Source organism: Augochlora pura, chromosome 2 (assembly GCF_028453695.1).
Source record: "Augochlora pura isolate Apur16 chromosome 2, APUR_v2.2.1, whole genome shotgun sequence".
In the NCBI taxonomy this organism is placed as follows: Eukaryota; Metazoa; Arthropoda; class Insecta; order Hymenoptera; family Halictidae; genus Augochlora; species Augochlora pura.
In genome coordinates, this window is record NC_135773.1 from 7,911,003 (window position 1) to 7,932,247 (window position 21,245).

At 44.9% G+C, this 21,245-nt stretch overlaps 1 protein-coding gene across 4 annotated transcripts in view; it reads right to left on the reverse strand.

Annotated features, from left to right (window-relative positions):
- Kek5 (leucine-rich repeat, immunoglobulin-like domain-containing kekkon 5 protein) overlaps positions 1-21,245 on the reverse strand; it is a 653,304-nt gene that overhangs the window by 512,553 nt on the left and 119,506 nt on the right. For 2 of the 4 annotated variants that reach the window (XM_078188226.1, XM_078188258.1), the window contains exon 2: positions 3,161-3,238. The exons of the other annotated variants lie outside the window; for them this stretch is intronic. The gene's annotated coding sequence lies outside the window, so the exon portion shown is untranslated. The remainder of the gene's footprint in view (positions 1-3,160; positions 3,239-21,245) is intronic. 4 annotated transcript variants of the gene reach the window in all.

Genomic DNA, 21,245 nt, shown 5'->3' on the forward strand with positions numbered 1-21,245 from the left:
CAGTTCCCCTCTTCAAATCTTAAAATAAATATTATCAAACGACAAATATAAATGATCTAGCTGCAACTTATTATTCATGAACAAGTTTGTACCAACTATAAAGGGTTGACTGTACATAAAGAGAAATCAATCATACAAGAACCAGTACCCCCAAAAGAATAATTGCAAAACTTGCATTGCCAACATTCAATCGTTAAAGTACAGGCTAATAAACATCAAATATAAATTATCTATTTCACATATGTTGAATTTCAACAAATAAGTTGAATGCAAAGATCAATCAAATGGATGGTTTATTTATTTACCACCGAATATGTTTAAGATGTGAAGGCATGCGATGGTTTATTGAATCTCTTCTGATCGTTATTGCTTTTCCTGAATTGATTCGTGTTAGTTGCCTGAAATATCTCAAATAGAAAGGACGTAATTTATTCCTTTCTTTAAATAATAAAAGTTCTAATTATAGATCTAATAGTGTTTAAAAATTAATTATTCCCATAATTAATTTATAATTCTAATAACATACATTTTGTTATTTATAAACAACTTTACATAATTACCAATATAACTGTAAAAGAATTAACAGGAAATCACTGCAAAGAATCGCTCTATACAAAAGGAACTCAAGACAGCACCCAGCACCCCTAAAACAGTGGTAAAACTAGCATCGTTCCCCCGGCGTCGACTCTATTTAACGCACAGATGATCCCCACCGCTATTCAAGACTCGCCCGGAACGTTTCGTAAATTGTTTGCGGCGTGGAAGGCGCATGTAGGACGCGCCAATATCAAATCGGTATGCGACATTCCTTTTTCGAGAGCAGCGAGCACAGAGCGACGTCGCCGTCGTCGTCGTCGTCGTCGTCGGCCGAAGCTCGCGGGCGCGTACGGGAACCAATATCCCAGCGGCGCGCCGAAACTCCTTTTCGCATATGCCATGCCATTTTCAACTGGAAATGCTGAAATGAATTTTCCTCTCTCTCTCTCTCTCTCTTCCCCCGATTTCAAAGGATTTTTCCGTCCGGCCTCGGCGAGCGCGCGCGATACGACCGCCTTGTCGCGCGGCGCATACACGTTAACAGCCACTCTCGGTCTCCGTCGAATAGCGTCGGAAACGAGACAAGCCGCCGCCGCCGCCGCCGTCGTCTCTCCGCAACCGGGCGAGATCACGGTGGTGGCCGCCGCGGTGGGCGCCCCGCCGTGGACCGTTCGGTCTTTATTTCCGGTTCAAAGGTCAAAGAACCAAGAGAGCGACGCCAGCCGAACGAGAGCCGCCGCTCGCGGCACGAGAAGCAAAACTCTTCGATACTTTGCCATACGGGTATTTCACGTCGCTCCTTTTTCCGGCCGGGTTTTCTCCGGATCAGTCGTCCTCGCGTTTACTCCCCACTCCCCTCTCCCCATCCTTCTCTCCCTTGTTCTCTTCTCTTGCGACCGTTCCGCGAAACGCTTTTCGATCGCGACGGAGTCAGCAGTCATCGACTGCTCGAATAGGCTCGAGATGGTCTGCGACGATTATCCATTCGACGCGCGGAGCGTCGAAACGAAATTAACACATTAAAGGCGGGAGTCGTAGTACTACGATATTAGCTCGATTGTGGCTTAAAGGCGGGAATCGTAGTAATACGATTTATTAGTTTTTAGTTCCTTTTTAATATTTCTTGTAGTTTTAAGAGTTTAAATAAACTTTTGTAAGACTAAATTTATGATTACACAAAATAGCGCCCGCTCTAGGACGAAAAACGAGTCAAGATCACCCGCCTTTAATGTGTTAATATTGAGCATACCCTTTTGAAAAATTTTGATTAGGCAGTTCAAAGAACCAGGAGCGCGGCACAAGGAGCAAACTCTTCGATATTTTACCAACCGATTTTTCCGGCTAGGCTCGCCTTTCTTCGGTCGTCGTCGCGTTTACTCCCCCCTCCTCTTTTCTTGCGGCCGTTCCGCGAAACGTTTTTCGATCACGACGGGGATAAAGTCAGCAGTCATCGACTGCTCCAATAGGCTCGAGAGGGTCTGCGACGATTATTCATTGGAAGCGCGGCCGCGCGAAGCGGAGAGAGCGTTCGCCGAGCGGAGAGAGCGCGCGTTCCGACGTTGTCGCTCGCCGCCGCCGCCTAAACCCCGTGTGCACTCTAGTTTATTACTTCGCCGGGCGTAATTTACTTGCGGCTCTCTCTCTCTCTCTCTCTTTCTCGCTCTCTGCCGCGCGCATCCACGCCGGTGCCGAGCGAAATCGAATCCCCTGTGTTCCGCGCGACGACCGGGCGAAACGAGACTGACGGTGTCAAGTGCCAGGGGCCCGTGTAAATAACGCGACTCCCCGCCGACCGTTCAGCCCTTTTTTGTTTACAATTTTCCCTTCGTTCCGTGGCCGCGGCCCACGCGCGCGCGCGCGCGCTCACCCACGGCTCTACGCCGCGATCCACGCCGGCGGAAGTGTAAATAACGCGGGACGCCGACGCGCGAGAATTCTGCAGCTCGATGGTTCTGTTCGCTCGACCGTCGCCACGATCGATTATCAATCACGATTTACAAACGGCTGGCATAAGTTTGCCGTGGTTTCCTTTTTTATGGTTGCAAGAAGCGATTGTTCTTTTGTTGAAATAATTTGGTGAGTTTCGGGTGGTTGTTTTTGCAGGTATTGTCCTTTTAGCGTTAGATCATCTACCGTCAAAGGGTTAAATAATTATAGGATTATATTATATATGGGATAAATGGTTTTGCTAAGTGACTAGGATATTGTTTATATAGTTTGCAGTTTTTTAATTGTTGAAGTTATAAAGATAGTTCTGCTAAGGATTGTTGATTATAGTTTTCTTACCTTGGCGTGGGTTATTGTTAAGGACTAGGACAAATTTGAGTCGATTTAATTCGTGGTATTTATATTACTTTTCTTCTTTCTTTTAAATTCTTTTTAGAGACTGGTAGGGTCAGCATTAATTAATTTATTATTACTGGTACAGTATAAGAGATTTGACAGAATTAGCTATAATAAATTATTGCTATGTTTTAGTTTTTTATTATTGATCAAGCTGTTCGGATTGTGCCTTTTGTTAAAAACGTATTGAAAAAGAAACGTATTGTGTTCTGCTTTAACCCTTTACGATGGTGTGATTATTCTCAATTATTAAAGCAATTTACTTATATTTTCTACTCACTCACAAAACTCGTCTCGCAAAAGAACTGCCTCAATATTACACGGTTCTCCGTAAGTAGCAATAGACTAGCCAACGCACCTGGAACAAATATAATACAAATAATAATAACAATAATAATAATATTAATAATAATAATAATATTATATATATAATATATTATCGTTTTATAATCTGTTTTATGTCGGAGGGATTTTGTTTTTGGAACAATTTAACAAAATTCGTTTCCCTGTAAGTAAAAGTTGTATATTACAATCGGTATTCTTATAACTACAATATGTAGAAAATTTACAAATTGTTGCCAGATGTCTAATCTTGCGACATAACGTTTCACAACAGACAATTTCAACCATAACATACTAGTAGCGCTACTTTTGTGAAACGGCGGAAACTCACCCCTAAAACATATAAAAATAATCCAAATACCTTGAAACAGTATCAAATAAAATCTCTCCATGAGTAAATGAAAATTACGCGAAACGATGTATCCGCTTTCCACTAAATCCTTCACCTCTCATATCGTTCGCCAGGCCCGCGGACGCATAAGGATCCAATAATACCCTGGGAATCGGACGGAGCCCGTCTGAAGCCGGTAATTAAGCGCGAAGAGGAAAGGTCGTGGAACCGGATTCCGGTGTTTCCAGTGTCGTCGACAGGATACCGCCTCTCCGTTCGAGCGACGAATGAAACCCGAGGAGGAGTAGTATGTAGCAGTAGTAGTAGTAGTAGTAGTGGTAGTAGTAGTAGTAGTGCTGCTTGGATCGGTCGGAACGCGTCGCGCGAAGTGTCGAGCAAACGAACTTCGCCCGGCGATCCGGACCGTCGAAAATTTCATTTTCGTGATGGTTCCCGCCGCGACGGCGGCATGTCGTCGCCCGTGCAAATCAGTTCGAGAGCGGGTCTCCCGCGTATTAACCGGTCGCCGGACCGCTGACGTTTGCCGGATGAGACGAGACACCGGCGCGCGACAGCCGCGGGATTTCGGTTCGCGGAGTCGCGTCCTTTCGGGGACGCGAGACGCATTTGAATCGGTGTTCCGGGGTGGAGATCGAATCGCGTGGAAGTATTAGGGCGAACCGCGTTGAACTATTGCGTCGAACCGCGTTGAACTATTGCGTCAAACCAAGTTGAACTCTTGGATCGAGCTGCGTCATATTTGGATCGAGCCGCGTCATATTTGGATCGAGCCGCGTCATATTTGGATCGAGCCGCGTCATATTTGGATCGAACCGTGTCGAACTCTTAGATCAAACCGAGTTACACTTAGATCGAACCGCGTCATACTTGGATCGAACCGCGTCGAACTCTAAGATTGAACCGCGTCATACTTGGATCGAACCGCGACGAACTCTTAGATCAAACCGAGTTATACTTGGATCGAACCGCGTCGAACTCTTAGATCAAACGAAGTTATACTTAGATCGAACCGCGTCATACTTGGATCGAACCGCGACGAACTCTTAGATCAAACCGCGTCGTATTCATAGATCAAACCGCGTCATACTTGGATCGAACCGCGTTGAACTCTCGGATCGAATCGCGTCGAACTCTTAGATCGAACCGCGCCGAACTCTTACTTCGAACCGCGTTGAACTCTTAGATTGAACTGCGTCGAACTCTTAGATCGAACCGCGTTAAACTCTCGGATCGAACCGCGTCGAACTCTTACTTCGAACCGCATTGAACTCTCATATTGAACCGCATCCTATTAGGATCGAACCGCATCGAACTCTTAGATCGAACCGCGTCGAACTCTTAGATTGAACCACGTCGAACTCTTAGATCGAACCGCGTCCAACTCTTAGATCAAACCGCGTCCAACTCTTAGATCAAACCGCGTCCAACTCTCGCATCAAACCCGCGCGTCGAACGCCGTCGGCATTACGCTTATGAACCGAAAGACGAGCAGACCGGATCCTCCGTGGCTGGGACGTGCCAGCTCCCCGTCGAAGTTATTCGAAATACGGGATATACGTACCTGCATGTACGTACCTACGGCTTTACATGCCATAACGGCCTAGCTGAACTGGAAATATGAAGTCGTATCGCGGAAACCCGATTCGCGGGATCTTTACGGGCCGCCCCGCTACACCGTCGCGTTCGATTTCTTCGCATAATAAGACGGTTATTGCGCAATCCCCGTTCCGAGTTCCTCGAATTTCCCAGCAAACAGATTAGATAACGCGACGTCGGGCATCGGTGCGCGATGACAAATCGAATATCCGTGAAGGACCGGATCGATCCGCGCGACACAATGCCGCCGATGACAATGTGGTAATTTAATCGCGGTATTGGACGCGAATGGTCATTAGGGGCATCATTATCGCTGTTGTCGTACGTCGCCGTCTCTTTATTGTGTTTGGCGGAGCGGGCCGAGTCGGGGGCGTCATAGAAAAATAGTTCGAAGTGGAGCAGCACCGATGTCAACGGGATGGTTATTTAGGACGAGATAAAGAGAAAAGTGACCTATGTAATTCGAGATTACTTTTGAAAGATCGGTTCTTTTGTTGTAAGACTGTATAATGTCGATAAGTTTGTCTTACGTTTACTTAGTTTATTTGTAATTGTTCTTAGGATCGACAATGCATCGTGAAAAGGCGACGAGAAGAAAATATGTATTAATTACTAGCGGCTTCTAAATTCGCTGTAATTAGATATGAATAATGCAGTTGCGAAATGTAATTTCGTTTTACATAAATTCTAGAGGCAATGACAATGTCTCATCGGTGACTGTCCTCTCTTGTAACGGAGACAAATAAGTTAATTTACAATAAACACCGAAGTTCAAAGTGGAGCAGCACTGCTGCAAACAAGACAATTTAAAACAATATAAAAAGAAAACTAAGCGACTTATATACTTCGACTTTATTTTGTTCGAAAGGTCAATTCTTTTGCTATAAAACTGCAAAATATCAATAACTTTCTCTTACGTTTATTTATTTTATTTCTAATTATTCTTAATATCGACAGTACTTCGTGAAAAGGCGACGAAAAGAAAGAACGCATTAATTACCAGCGGCTCCTAATTTCGCCATGATTAGATATGCATAATGCATTTGGATAATGTAACTTCGTTTTACATGAATTCATAATTCTCGAGGTAATGGCAATGTCGCATCAGCGGCCGGTCCGCCTCTTGTAACGGAGACAAATAAGTTAATTTACGATGAACACACGGAGGTCCACCCCGGTGTGTGATGTTCGGTAGGGCGCATTTGTTTAATAATTCACGGAAAGGACACGCCGTTGCATTCGGTGAAATATCGCTGCTATGGAAACAGCGCCGAAACGAATGGTGCCGGGGCGAGGTTGTTAATTTAATAAATGCGGCGAGTCCATTAGAAACGAGCCGTCAGGAAGGAAGCAAAATCGTACTTATGGGGGGCGCGCTCATTAATATAATTAAATCACCGATAACGCGATCCAAATTTCCCCGGTAGAGGTTTTGATAATGTTCTCCTATGTTGATGGTATTTTATTAAAATATGAAGATGCAAAAATATCATTTATTATTTCTGAAAAATTGTAGATAATTTGAGGATGTTTTGTGGACGCTGGTAATTTAAGGGATGGTTTTAGGGTTGAGTATATTGTTTTAAAGAATATTGATTAGGGGGCATGGGTTAGCGAGATATTGTTAATTTAATAAATACAGCGAGACCATTAGAAACGTGCCCAGGAAGAAAACAAAATTATACTTATAGGGGTGCACTTCTTAATAATTAACCAATAATGTGATTGAAATTTCCACAATCAAGATTTTGATAATTTTCATATCGTTATTTCGAGATATTATAATCTTTATTAACAAACACGCACAAATATTATTTATTATTTCTAAAAAATCGCAGACAATTTAAAAATATTCTGTAGACGCTAGCAATTCAAGGGGAGGTTTCTAGGTTAACTATACTCTTCTAAAACATTTTCATTAGGGCGCATGAGCTGGAGATATTGTAAAATATTATTTATTATTTCCAAAAAATAGCAAATAATTTAAAAATATTCCGCGGTCGCTATCAATTAAAGGGGTAGTTTCTAGGCTCAAATAAACTCTTTTAAAACCCCTTGATTAGGAGAGGCACAGTCTAATTCTACCGCGAAATAGTCCTGACTCATCGCGACTAAAACACCGAGCCCAGTAAACGGATTAAGTAGAACAGCTCCCCGTGCCCACCAGATTACCCACGCTGCCGAAAAACGGCGCATCCCGTGCGCGACTTATTCCCAGCGATGTTTCTCGTCGGATCCGGCGCGATTCTCGGCGGCCGGGGTGGGTCGACCGAGAAAATTCGACGGTGATCATTTGTAAAGGTCCCTCGTGCAATTTGCTCCATTGCCGCGGCAGAATGGAAAACGCCGGGAGCTTAAGATGCCGGCCGACCAGGAGTCCGAGACGTTCCCGGGGAAAAGGAACGAAATTCCGCCTAACAATATCGTATCTCTCTGATACGCGCGTGACCGGAATATCCGCGGCGGTTGTTCGACGGTCAGCGGATATCCGCGTTCGAGTGATTTTCATCGGCGGCCACGGCCAAACACACACATACACACATACACACAAACGCAAGTCACGCTCCTACATGGTAGATCGATCCCGCCGCAAAAGGGATCCACAAGAACCATAACGCCCGCGGACAATATCCAATTTGGGGCTCATCGCCGATTTTAATCCGCCGGTTAATTCCTTTTCATTTTCGAGCCCGCTGGTTTTTCCATTAATATTTATTGCCCGCGGCCGGATTTGATTACCGTCGCGCGCCGGCGGTCGCCGTCTCCGCGGCTCGCGCCGATTAAGGCGTGATTCGGGAAGGCGAGCGCGCTTTAATCGCTCGCGGCTGTCGCGCGATGCTCGATTTACCAAAAAAACCAGTGCGAGATTGCCGTTTCTTTTTATTATTATTATTATTATTATTATTATTATTATTATTATTATTATTATTATTATTATTATTATTATTATTATTATTATTATTATTATTTATTATCGAGTGGTGACTCTGAGGCACCACTAAAATTATTCTATTACGTTGCAAAATAATTTTTGTAACAATAAAAAGTTTTAGATTTGAAAAATTGTCAAGTAGTAAAACTGTTGGCAGGAGTCGCAAGAATAAATTATGTATGCATACAAATTTATTTTGTTAAATAGAATGGAAATGCCACGAATCAGAAAAATTATTTCAGATTTACAGTTAAAATGGCTCCGAGCGCAAAGGGTTAAACGCGGATATTTCGTCGCGCGCGAATAATTAGACAACGTTCGCGCAGATCATCCGCGAGTGTCTGACGGTCGTCGATCGCTAAAGGGTTGCCGGCCCGCAAGGACGTGGACGAAGCTAGAGTAATTATCGTTGGGTTATTAAACCCGATTCGAACGCGACGGTTTTCGGACCGCGGAACGATTGTCGCGCGATTGGTCGGCCCACTGAAATAGGTCACTCAGCTACGCGTATTGTTATAAACTACGGTACGTATATGGAGATACTGTTCATAAAATATTGATCACTGTGGTCCCCCGCCCCGCCCCCTACGGTGGTTTATACCAACAACGCCGGGCGACCATGTGCCATGCAATATTCAATTTGCTCAAAAACCCACACAGGGCGCCGCGCGCTGCGTTATTCATTGCTAAACTGCCGATTTACGGGCTCGCGACAGAACCGGCTGCCATTCTAGCGGAATACGAATGTTTCACGGTGTTTCTGGCCTCCGGTGTCCGCTTGACGCCTTGAGGATTTCGTAATAGTGCGCGATTTATGTAATTATTATGTATATATAGATATTTATATTTATATGACGAATATTTATATTTTTCGTCATTTTTGTCTACATTTACCAGAGCGATTAAATATCGATTGCAAGAGAACAGAATTTTAATACGATTTTAAAGAGAGGAATAACAGTCGAACTTAAACCCTTGCCGTGTTTTCAAGCTGCGACGTCCGGTGGCTCCGCGTTGATGCCATGAGAAAGCTATGGAGTAAGTGCCGATGGCTCCGCGTTGGTGCCATGCGAAAATTATCGGGTAAATGCCGGTGGCTCCCCGTTGGTGCCATGCGAAAACTAAACAAAGGTTACGCCCGCCGACGGAACGACGGTCTAACATTTCCGTCGATATTATTTTTTCATCGGCGCGTCGCGACGCGGAATAAACATTGCTCGTCGCGTGTCGATGTAACTTTTATTACGAGATCGAGGGGGGCCTCGGGGGGGTCCGAGGGTATCCAACGGGCGAATTACTCCGGTCGTCGAGCTCCGCTGGCCCGGGAAACGATTTACAGCGATTTTCGCGTTCATTGACGCCGGCGGACCGTGTGGCCTCGGACCGTTTTTGGCACGGTCTCAAACGGCGCGCACGCGGAATCGTGGATCAACCCGGTCCCTACACCCGCGGCCGTGTCTGCGCTCTCCTCTCCCGTATCCGAGTAATCACCCGACGCGATCCATTCGTCATGCCCAGGCTTCCGCGTGTCGCGCGATCCGCGTGTAAACGTCCCGCGGAATTGGCAACGTCTTCTCGTCGTCGCCGGTCAACCGGCCGTGATAGGCCCCCTCCGGGGTCTTACGAGCGGATGGTTCGCTGCGGATTTTAGTCCTTCGGTGCGAGGACGGCTCGGTGTCGTCATACGTTTCTATTGGGAACGGTGGTGGTAAATTTGTTACTTATTGGCAATTGTTGACTACGTTACTATTATATTGATTTATTTAATGGTAAATATATTATTTATTATGTTATTTTAGTTACTGCTAAATATGTTGTTATTAGATTCTTTTATTTACTGATAAATATGTTATTTGTTACTATATTGCTTTACTTACTGGTAAATATTATATATTATTATTATATCGTTTTACTTACTAGTAGATATATTGTTATTATATAGTTTTACTATTATACTATTTATTTATTTATAAATTTTTTGTAAATTTAAGAAAATATTTTGGATTTCTAGTTAAAATTTTATCAAATTTCTTTACAATAAAAAAATTGTTAAGAGCCTGTTAATTATTGCACGAGTCACAAAATTCAATTCCTAAGGAATTATTAGGAGCGGTTGATCCTTTATTCCATTTTAACATTTAAAATGTAATAGATTATATAAAATGGAAGCACCGTAATTTAAAAAAAATATTTAGTATTTCTAGTTAAAACAACCCTGACGACTCCAAAGGCTAAAATCCAAATATCTAAAAAGCACCACATTTCTACAAGAAATACAGCCATCGATAAATAAAATTTATAAAGACATCGCCCTACCCTCTCTTCACCGTCTCTTTTACATCGACCTGGGCACGAAAATATCCATCGATTAAGGCGGCGTCTTTTCCTTAACGCTTCGCGGACAACCGAACCCCGAACTCCAATTTTCATGAGCTTGGCTCGCGAGCGAGCGAGCGACACACGAAGACGACGACGACGATTCCCCGCAGAAAAATGAGCAAAAGTGCGAGCACCGATATATAAACTGTCGTGTCCCCGAAATTCTGAACTCGGGTATCGCGTGGAAACGCGGCGACGCGAACCGCGGAGGCAGCCTCCGGCTGGCTGTGACCATTTTTAACGGTTCATCGGACTGAACCGGCTGGATATAGAGGGACGAGGGTTCTCCGTTTGGTGGCATCCCCGACCGTTTCTTGCACCGGGGGGTAGATCCTCTCGTTCGATCCGTTCCTGGCTCAGGGAGGACGAGTGCGAAGGAAAGAGCTATACACATAGAGATAGAGAGCTACATATACAGAGAGAGAGAGAGAGGGAGAGAGAGAGAGAGAGCTACACCTACACATGGAGAGAGAGAGAGAGAGAGAGAGAGAGAGAGAGCTACACCTACACCCAGACACGGAGAGGCGACCGCAGCCGTCTTTCCCCTCGCAGGCTTATTTTAAGGATGGATTACTTCGAGAGGATCTTCGGCCGTAGCTACCCAAAGTCCCCTGTACACGAGTTCCGGAGGGAAAAAGAGGGTAGATTACGGCGACGACGAGGACGGGGAGGATCACCCTCCTGCACACCCGTTTCAATGGGCTGTTCGGGAGTTCGGGGATACAAATTTCGTACACGTGTGCTTTTCATCGGGACGGAGTGGGTCCTGTGCGGTCGCTTAGCGGTAGCTGCATTACTGATACCACTACCGCGTGAGTGGCCGGCTTTCTATAGTCGACCGGGAGTACATAGTAAATGCTCCTCTCCTACGGACGGAATTCTTGTCTCTAGTGGGCTCGTTTCGGGGCTTGCATATCACCGGCGCCGCGTGCGACCGCTCTCTGCGATTTAGAAAGTAGAGGGGGTTGACACCGTGTACTACTCCCCCCCTTCCCGTGTTCGATCTCGACCCTCGTTCATTTCTTTGGGAGAGTGTTTAGAGAGTCGATGCGTTGTTGACGTGGAATTTTTTATACGGAGGTAGCGATTGGAGAGAGGTTTTTGTGTTGGAGTTGTCTGTGTGGTTGGGTTATGTCAGGTATAGTGACCAGGCGTCTGTAGTTTAGACACCTCTCACGATTAATAAAATCAATGAAATAATAACAGAAAACGAAATTTCACAGGTACCGCGAGCTCGAATATTTTAGATACGAGATGTCTTCGGCGATTAATAAAATAAACGAAAAATTAAAATAGATAAGATTGATTAAGACTGAATAAGTTTGACGCCAGTGTTATGAAAATAGAAATATATATCAATCGCGTTATAATAATAGAAACATTTACGGCCAAATGACCGGTCAATAAAGTAAACAATGTAAAAATATATTGCTAGCGATATTTGCCTAGTTAAGGAATGTATACTGTACAATATAAATGGTAGTTTTTGCAAGAGTACACGTACAGCTCGACAAGGCGCATTAAAAGTTACCGTGCGGCGCGAATTTGTCGCGTTTGTTTGAAATATGGACGGGATTTGGAACACGGGCAATCGTTTGTACAATATTATTCGCGTTTACGACAAGCTTCGCGTTTGTATAATTATGCCAATAATAATGGCGTGGCAAACAGACGACCGGATATTATATTAATCGAGAGGACAAACAAGACCACGCGCGGCGACGTACGCACAGTCCCGACCACGTGACCACAATATCAGGTCCAATTATGCAAATGAGACAGATAAATACACATCGTTGGTTCAAGAAATTTGGTGAACGCGGAGAAACGAGGTACCGCGAGTCAACTGCTTTAATTATCAATCCGCGTGATACGACCGCGCACGAGCCATTTATCGTTCCAAGATTGTCGACGAGAATATTCGTTTACTTATTTATTTCTTTAGTAATAGACAGACCAAAGCTCCCGGTGTACACAAAATGCATTTTTAAAATTCTCGTTATAAGATTAAATTAAAAATTTAAGAAATCAAAATTATATTAAGTAATAGGAAAAACTAAAAAAAGAGGTATTCCGGTAATTATTTAGGAAAGTAGACTCTCTATAATTTAAAAACAAATTCACCTCGTTCTATTCAATTCTAAGAAATTAGTACATTCGAAAATTAGTATGTACATTAATCAAAATCACTGTGCACGAAAACCCTCAGAACAATTTTCCATAAAAGACAATATAAAATCACAAATAAAAGTGAAACCTTTAAAAAAGAAAAGAACATCTCATCTCAAGTTTCTCTTGAGTCCACAAAAATTATCAAGAAAAATCGAGCAAAGAGAAAGTAACGATCTCAACGAAAAAAACCGTCCCGCGGGGGCCCGCTGTCACGTGATCGAATTAACAAGCACGAGAGTCCTGGCAACGTCAGAGTGGATTTCGTTGCGAGACACCGCGTATCACGGGGCGGCGTGCCGCAATCACGGCCGCGGCGGCGGCGGCGGCGGGCGCCGCAGCGAGGAGGAGACCACCGTGAATCCTGACAGGTTTTCGGCTGCCGTAATCATCATTACCCTGGCCGAAGTAACAATCGCAGCGTGCTTAATGCAGAGGGTAATCTTCGTCGGATGCTCGTAATTAGTGGGATCCCAAACAGTGATATACCTATTAGGCGAGAGAGGCGGGCAGAGCGAGCGCGCCGGGGGAGGGGGTAGGAGGGGTCAAAGTAGATTTGCGTTCGACGGAGATTGTCGTTGGCGGGAGCGGCGTCGACGGGTTTTGGCCGGTTGCGCCTCTGCCAACTATCACATTGATAATCCGGTAATACCGAAGGAATAATTGAGTGATACCAGTGCATACAGGAGGGAGGAGGGCCGCGCGTGGAACCTTCTCTGGCAGAGCGCTGGCGGTCCTGTCGGTTCTGGTTTCGACGCGCGCGCGCGCGCACCGGCGAGTCCGTGACCGGTGTGTTCCGCGGCGGTTCGGGAGCCGCAGGCTTGATAGAATAACTAAGCATTGACTTTCAACGACAAACAGTTGCCGGGGAAGTCAATTATTAGCCGACGGCGAGGTAATGCGAGCCGCGGCCCCTCCTGGCTACCGGCCCCTGTTGTTACGTGCGACGAGTTCCGGCAAGATTTCTCTCTCTCTCTCTCTCTCTCTCTCTCTCTCTCTCTCTCTCTCTCTCTCTCTCTGAACCACCATTTCGCCTTCTGAAATTTTTAAAACCACGAAATTGTAATCCGGCGCACCTGTGCACGCGTCCGGAGGAGACGCTATCGCGACGTCCCCCCTGTCCGGAGCGGTAATCGTACTCGTTACCCACGATAATACCACGCACACGCCTCGTTCACCGTTCTGTTCCGGCCGCCCGTACATTTTCATTACCGGGCAAGGATAAGGGTAATCGAAACGACCGTGTAATTAGATGTACTCTTAGCAGATTAAATTCAATCGCGATTCACGATCACGGAGACGACGACTACCCCCCTCCCCCCCTCGCCGCCCGGCGCGCTCTTCCTCCCCTCCGTTCTTCTTTTTTTGCCGCGCGGTGTATGTATATAGATTGAGACCGGCCGGCTCCTCGCTCGTTAGCGGAATTTTCAATTAGCGTAATTCGTGGCGGCCCGCGCGAGAACCCGTCGCGGAATCAATGCGGCCGCCGCGCGCTTCGCTGAAATTTTATCGGTCGCTTTAGCACCGGCTCGGTAAAAACCGGGAAGTTTCGGTTGCTCGGACCTTAGGCCGCGTTCACATGGAATTGGGATACTTGTTGGACCGTGTTGTGATTTTAGGAGTATAAGTAAATGAACTAGACGCCAGGCACTATGAAGAAAAGTGATTAATTATTATTATTCTTTATTAACGGGCTAGTAAGACCCTTTTGTGTTACATAGAGGTTGTATATATACAGTAGCGGTGACAAATTTAAGACGACGAATTTAATTTCAATTATACACGTGTAATGTAAGTACTATCTTTCCAATAAGTTTCTTATTTTGGGATAATGAAGACAAATGCTTGACCCTCTAATTTTCGAAGGCTCGCGTGTTAAATGTAAACATTATTGAATCAACGATATTGACAATATTTCTCTACTGTAACATTTACTGTAATATTACAGTAGAGAAATGTGAAAAATTAATAGATTCAATGCCAAAATGATGTGCTGAGGTTATAAAAAATAATGGATTTCGGACGAAATACTAAATATTTGTATTAAAAACCATTTTTTTTCTGTTTATTTTCTCCTATTGTTTTGTAGTAAGTAGGTACTGTAGGCGCCGATAGGCGTCAAGATCAAATTTCGCCCCCGTTTATTATTAAATCTAATTAATTATATATTGTGTAATATTTATGTTATATATTATAAAAAGAGGCTTAAAATTATTGTTCACTTCAAGTAATATTAGTTTAATGTAATAGAATTCAATATTTTGAATATTTCAATGTACTTCCTGGGAAATGCATATCTAATGAAAAACTACGGCCGTGGCAAAGTCTGCCGTAGCCAAAGGGTTAATGCAGGACGATCGTTTACTATACACGCGGGATGCTCGGATGCAGAATGACGCGTGTGCAAAAGATCGGTATCCTTTGTTTCGGTTATGTGGGTAATTCAGCGATCCTCGTTACCAACAGATCGAAGGGAATAAACGGGGTTGGATGGTCGGTGCGCTGGAACTTTCTTCGCGTCGGATGCCATTAGGCGAATGTTCGGCGGGTGGATGGCTCCCCGGATGCTGATTACTCGGAATTAGATCAATAGCGGCTCTGCCTGGATATGCTGTTAACGCATTATAGAATAATCGGGGGGAAACAATGGCGGCGTCGCGTAACCAATAATATCCTCTCGACTACGCGAACATGTTGTGTCTAAGCAGCCGGGCAATTATGTTGCGGGCCAACGGGGATTGTTGCCGGTCGCGACGCACGCCGGATGTTCAAACAGTTCTGGGACACGGTCGCGGCGACCGGGCTCGCCGCTGGTCACGTGCGGATCACGTGCTCCGGTTGGGTCAAGACGTTTCCTCGAGGAAGCTGTCTTTTGCTGGCACTCTGACCATTTGATGCTATATATCCTGGTTTGCATGACTCGGCTATAGGAAACGCAGGCTATCGACTTCGAAAGAATCGAAACAGGAATTGGAAAATTATTATTAACCATTTTTTCTCAGCTTTTAGTATGACGTTGAAAATTACTGCACAGCTTTTTGAAAGAATTTTTTTAATTATTCTCAGTCACCAAGGATATCTATCTTTTCCATTTTTAGATAAAATTAAAATATATGTTATTGTGTTACATTTTGTACATCGCATATAAACTACATTTTAGCTTCGAAAGAGAATTAATTAATTTTGTCTCTTTTCTCTGTTTAATCTTCTGTTTTGCTTATTACTGTACATATTACTTATTTATTATTCAACAAAAATTGACTCCAGAATGACGCCTATATAAAATTTTAATACCACCGTAAAGGGTTAAAATATATACAGACGATAAATAGTGAAATAATAGAAGCCTTCCATAAGCGAACGCGTCGAATAAAATCAAGCAGAACGAATAAAGCTACTATATACGCTGAAACTAACATCTTTATTTTCGAGTTAAAACAGTCCCGACCGTGCAAAGGGTTAATACGGCGCAATCACGATTATCCTCTCTAAGTAAAGTAACGCAATGTTTGATCGGTTCGCGCCATAGAGTATTTTGATATCGTACAGCCGCATTATCCGGATAATCGGGGCTTTCGCGCGGAAGATGTCGGGCATTGTTGTTTAATCGTAACAACGCAGGGATTAATTAATTACATTAATTAATTAACGTGACGCCGGCTAAAAATATCGAACGGCTGATCGGACAAAGGGGCTGGTCGGACTAAACCGGAGAACGTGACTCTATTCGATCTACATTACCAAAGATAAAGATAGCACACGCTATTATAGCACATCCGAAAAATATTTCATATTATAGAAATTTAGAATAGACAAATATGAAAATGATATAACTGTACCTGTATTTAATAATGTGTGGATCCTTCTGGATCATTTTCTTTAGTAAGGATTTATACTAGGAAGTAATAATATATATGTTGAATAAATAAGCCATAATTGTATCTTTAAAATCTGAATAATATTAACATAACCTCAACAACTCGGTAACCCGAAATTTTGACGAATTCCGTAAATTTAGTGTTAATGACAACTGAAACGACTGAGTCTCTATATTACATAATCGATTACATTAAGTTTCGACGGTGTGTATCACGCACCCGAACTATATTAATTATATTACGTCCTTGAACGCTATTGGTTAAATTGCATCGGAGAGAACGGCCCGCCCTTAGTCGACAATAGTACCCCGGAGCAAACTTGTCGATTTCCAGCGGTACAATCTGAGTCGACTGTGCGTAAATTCGCCCCCTTCCCCCCCCCCCCCCCCCCCTCTCTCTCTCTCTCTCTCTCTCTCTCTCTCTCTCTCTCTCTCTTTCAATAAACATCAGCGTCGAACATTACACATTGTAATCGGTACGCCTCTCTCGCATTCTCATACCGCATACACACGGAGAGCATTCGTGCTTGTCGTTGTAACTCCGCTAATGAAACATCCGACATGTTTGCTCAAACTTACCGTTAAATATTAACCCTTTGCACTCGGCAGGTGGCTGCGAGGCACAGCTAAACATTGTTCTATCACGTTGAGAAAATAATTCTTATAATCGGCGATGTTCGTTTATGTTTAATATCAATTTCCTGCATTTAAAATGTTTCAATTGAAAAAGTAAATTGTATAATATGGAAATAGTATATTTTAGAAAAAATATCTTGAAGTTGAAATGTCTCTGAAGGTAAAGGGTTAAGTATATTCTATGACTCCGTTTTAAGTTACTGTTAATACAGTTGTGACGCAAATTCAATCGATTTATATTTCGAGGTTATGTGTCTTTAAATGTCCTGGCTCATTGTATTTCCATTTCATGCAACAAAGCATGCTATGACACATGCGAAATTGATTCTCGTGACTAGAATATATACTACAACAGTTTCCACTGTTCAACAATTTTTCGTAAATCGAAACATAGTCGGTACAAACATTATCTTGGACGCGACGGAACAATTTTCGCGGTGTCTCGGAGTCAGCGCTCGAGCGAACACAGAAACGAGAATTTCGCGTCCGGCTAAACTTTGACGACCGATCGGTAAGGCGTTAATATACCCCCAAAATCCTGGAAAAATGCGAGCAGCGAGCGCCGTAATCTCCGCGTACAATACCGAGCGGTCTAAATCGCGATCGGAAGCGGTTTCCCGCCGCGAAGGTATGTTCACGGCGGCAAACACATCGGTGCGCGAGGAGGGGTGCACGTATGCATCGAGTTGCTCTCCCCCCGCCCCATCGTAATCCAGCTTTATTGGGGAGCGCCTCGACAAAGCGGGGCTTGGCTTCTGGCGCTCTCCTGAATCCTCCGGAGTCGTGAATGGAGGAAAAACTTGAACGTTTTCCGAGGTCGCGAGAGCGCGAATCGAGTGGACGCCTCGCCGTCCGTCGATCCGCGCGAGGGCGAGAGGGGCGCCTCGCGCGCGCGCGCGCGGCCATTCACCGGTCGCTTTTATCGCTGAAAGCGTTTCACGGAGAAGAAAAGCGACGAGCCCCGGCGGCGGCCGCCGCTTCTCCGATCCGCTTCCCTGTCTGCCGATGCCACCACCGCCCCGCCTCCGAAAGTGGACACTTCTGACCAAAGGCTTCGGCTAAGTACTCGGGACGCATTTTCGAAGTTAACCGTCGGGAAATTTTCGAAGTTAACCGTCGGGAAATTTTCGTGGACGCGTCGCCGCGACGTAGGCGGCGAAGACGGTCTCTCTCGCGCGTGTCACGCCGCTCCGTATCGACGGAGGCTACGAGACGGCACACCGTCGCCGCCGCGGCCATTGCGACGCGTTTCCATTTCCGAACGTTTCTGATAACGGGAAATTGATTAGCTTTCACCAGCCAGCCATTCTTTGGTCGTACGTTCGCTGTCGTCCCGCGATCCGTGCGTGCTCGCCCCACCTCCGTTCTTGCTCTCCTCGTTTTGATTCGACGGCCTCCGTCGAGCGCGCGAGAGATGGAACGCGGTCGAACACAATCGACGACTCGTTTTCGCGCCGTTTCTCGCGGCTGTGTGCCACTTTCTTCGGCGAAGATCGCTGATATTTGTCGAAGAAATCACTGTGCGCTGTTTATTTTTACATGTATTAGACACGTTAAGAATATTATATTAATTCTTTAATTAATATAAAATCGTTAAGACACACGAGCCTTCGAGAATTAGAAGGTCATGCATTTGTCTTCATTATCCCAAAATAAGAAACTGATTGGAAAGATAGTACTTACATTACACGTGTATAATTGAAATTAAATTCGTCGTCTTAAATTTTTCACCGCTACTGTAAGTGGTATACTCAATATCAGTCTCTTATGGATCCTGTTATGTCGTCGTCGTCGCCGTGCCTCGCTTCCGCGATTAATTCGTCCGGCTTCGGGACGCGCGAACGGTCGCGGAAAACAGAGAGGTCATGCCGTCCGGCGATAAAGTTTCGCCCGCGGAAAAACGAGGAGAGAGTCCGCTTATCCGGGGGCCACGCGGAGGGGGGGGGGGGGGTGAACGACGACGGAAACGGGCGGTATTAATAAAGCGTTTGAGAGGGGGTGGGCGACGGTGCGCGCGGAGCCGGCGAAAATTATTTGAAACAGTCGGCGAGTGGGCCGCTTTCCCGCATGGCCGGCGTTTCGCCACGGCTGCGGCGATAATTTTCTATTCTGCAGGTAATAGGGCACCAAACGATCAGCACTTTCAACTCTGTGGAGGGGTGGGGGTGGAGGAGGAGGAGTCCGTAAGCTCCTTTTCTCCTCCGACCTGCCTCCTAATCCTTTCGCCCTCTTTCTCTTCGCGCGCCGCTCCATTCAACGCTCCGCGCGGAAATTCTTTCAGCGGAAGCTGCCGCTCTCCTCCACCCCATCCCGCCCCCGCCCCCTTTATCTCTTTCGACGATGTGCTCTCGACGTTTAAATACTTGGAGCATAGTTCACCTCGTATGACGGCGGGACGAGGGGTGAAAGAGAGGCGAGAGAGAGAGAGAGAGAGAGAGAGAGAGAGAGAGAGAGAGAGAGGATGGAGCCGGCCTCGAAAACGTGGACTCTTCATCCGCCTCTTGTCTCGCGCGTTACGCTTCCGCGCCGTGATTTTTACCGGCGATACCGGGGGGCCCGGCTTCTTCTTCACGGCGGAATCACCCCGCCGAATATTAAGCGAGGAGAACGTTCAGCGCCGAATACCACTTTCCCCTTTCCCTCTGTTTCTGCCGGTCCTTCGTTCCCAGGAAACCGCGCGCGCGGTTTAATTCGCCGGCTCCCTTTATTTCGCGGCGGGCACCGCTCGTCGGTGTCGCGCCCGCCACGGCTTTTAGACGCTGAAATCTCGCCGCGGTCTCTCTCTCTCTCTCTCTCTATTTCTCTATTCCCCTCTCTGTCTCTGTCTCTCTCTCTCTCTCTCTCTCTCTCTCTCTCTGTCTCCATTTCTCTATCTCTCTTCTTTACACGGCTGCGAAATTATTTCCAACGCGTTACGACTCCCCTGGACGTAATGCCCCGGCCGCGGGGACTTTCATACGAGCGACGCCCCCGTGCTTTATATTGTCGGAAATACGACGGACACTTAAGGCGGCACCGAGAGTTACTCACCACGCTTTACGCCGAATTACGCGCGGCGAACGGCGCCGTTACACGCGCGGCGCCATCGCCCCCGTCAACGCGATCCTCGAGTGTTTTTTCTTTTCTTTATTGGACACTTGCGAAAATTCGCGAGGACGTTGCGGAGCTTCTCGAAAATCGTCGGAAATCGTCGGAAATAACGTCGTTGCTTGGAAATTTGATCTAAGAAGTGTTCGATAATGGGCGAGGCATTGCTGATTATGGCTTTTGGATCATGGAAAAAGAAGGGATCTTATAGGAATTCGCAGGTATTGTTAGATTTTTATCATGATTTAAATTGTTGTTTTATGTCACGAATTTACTTCGTTGTTTAGTTAATTCTTTTATTGTTAGAATTTCTCAGTTTTCAAATTTAATATAATAAATAAATTATATAATGAATTATATTAATAATAATATACAACAATAATATAAAAATTATAATAAAATAATATATAAATTTAATAAAATTTACTTGCTCATTTTTATAAAGAAAAAATCGCTGAACAATCACCGAATCAATTAACTATATCACATTACAAAGATCACTGAAATTAAAACGCCCTTATATCTCAATTTTTCTAATTATTAATAAAAACAGTTCTACCAAAAGCACCAACCATACACACTATATAATAATAAATAAAAATACTTCCCTATCATTTTACTGCTTTCAGTCACGAGAAAACAGTGAACAATTTATCTCGAACATATCGCGGTCGAATTTTTTCATCAGCGAATCAGGTTCACGAACTCATATCGCACAGAGAGACAGACAGAGACACGGAAAATCAGCTGTCCGCTTTTTCGCGACAGAGCGTCTCGGTGGGAAATTAATATTTGAACGTCGCCGCGCTTGTCACTGTATCTCGCATTATAATAAATACGTGAACGAATCGGATAAAATTTGTACGAAAGCTGATAATGTGACAAAGGACGGATATATTAAACGGCTCTTTAATTAAAAGGTATTATCGATCCGTGCACCGGTAGCCGGAGTCAAATGTCCGAAATAATACGGTACGTACGATCGATTGAAACCC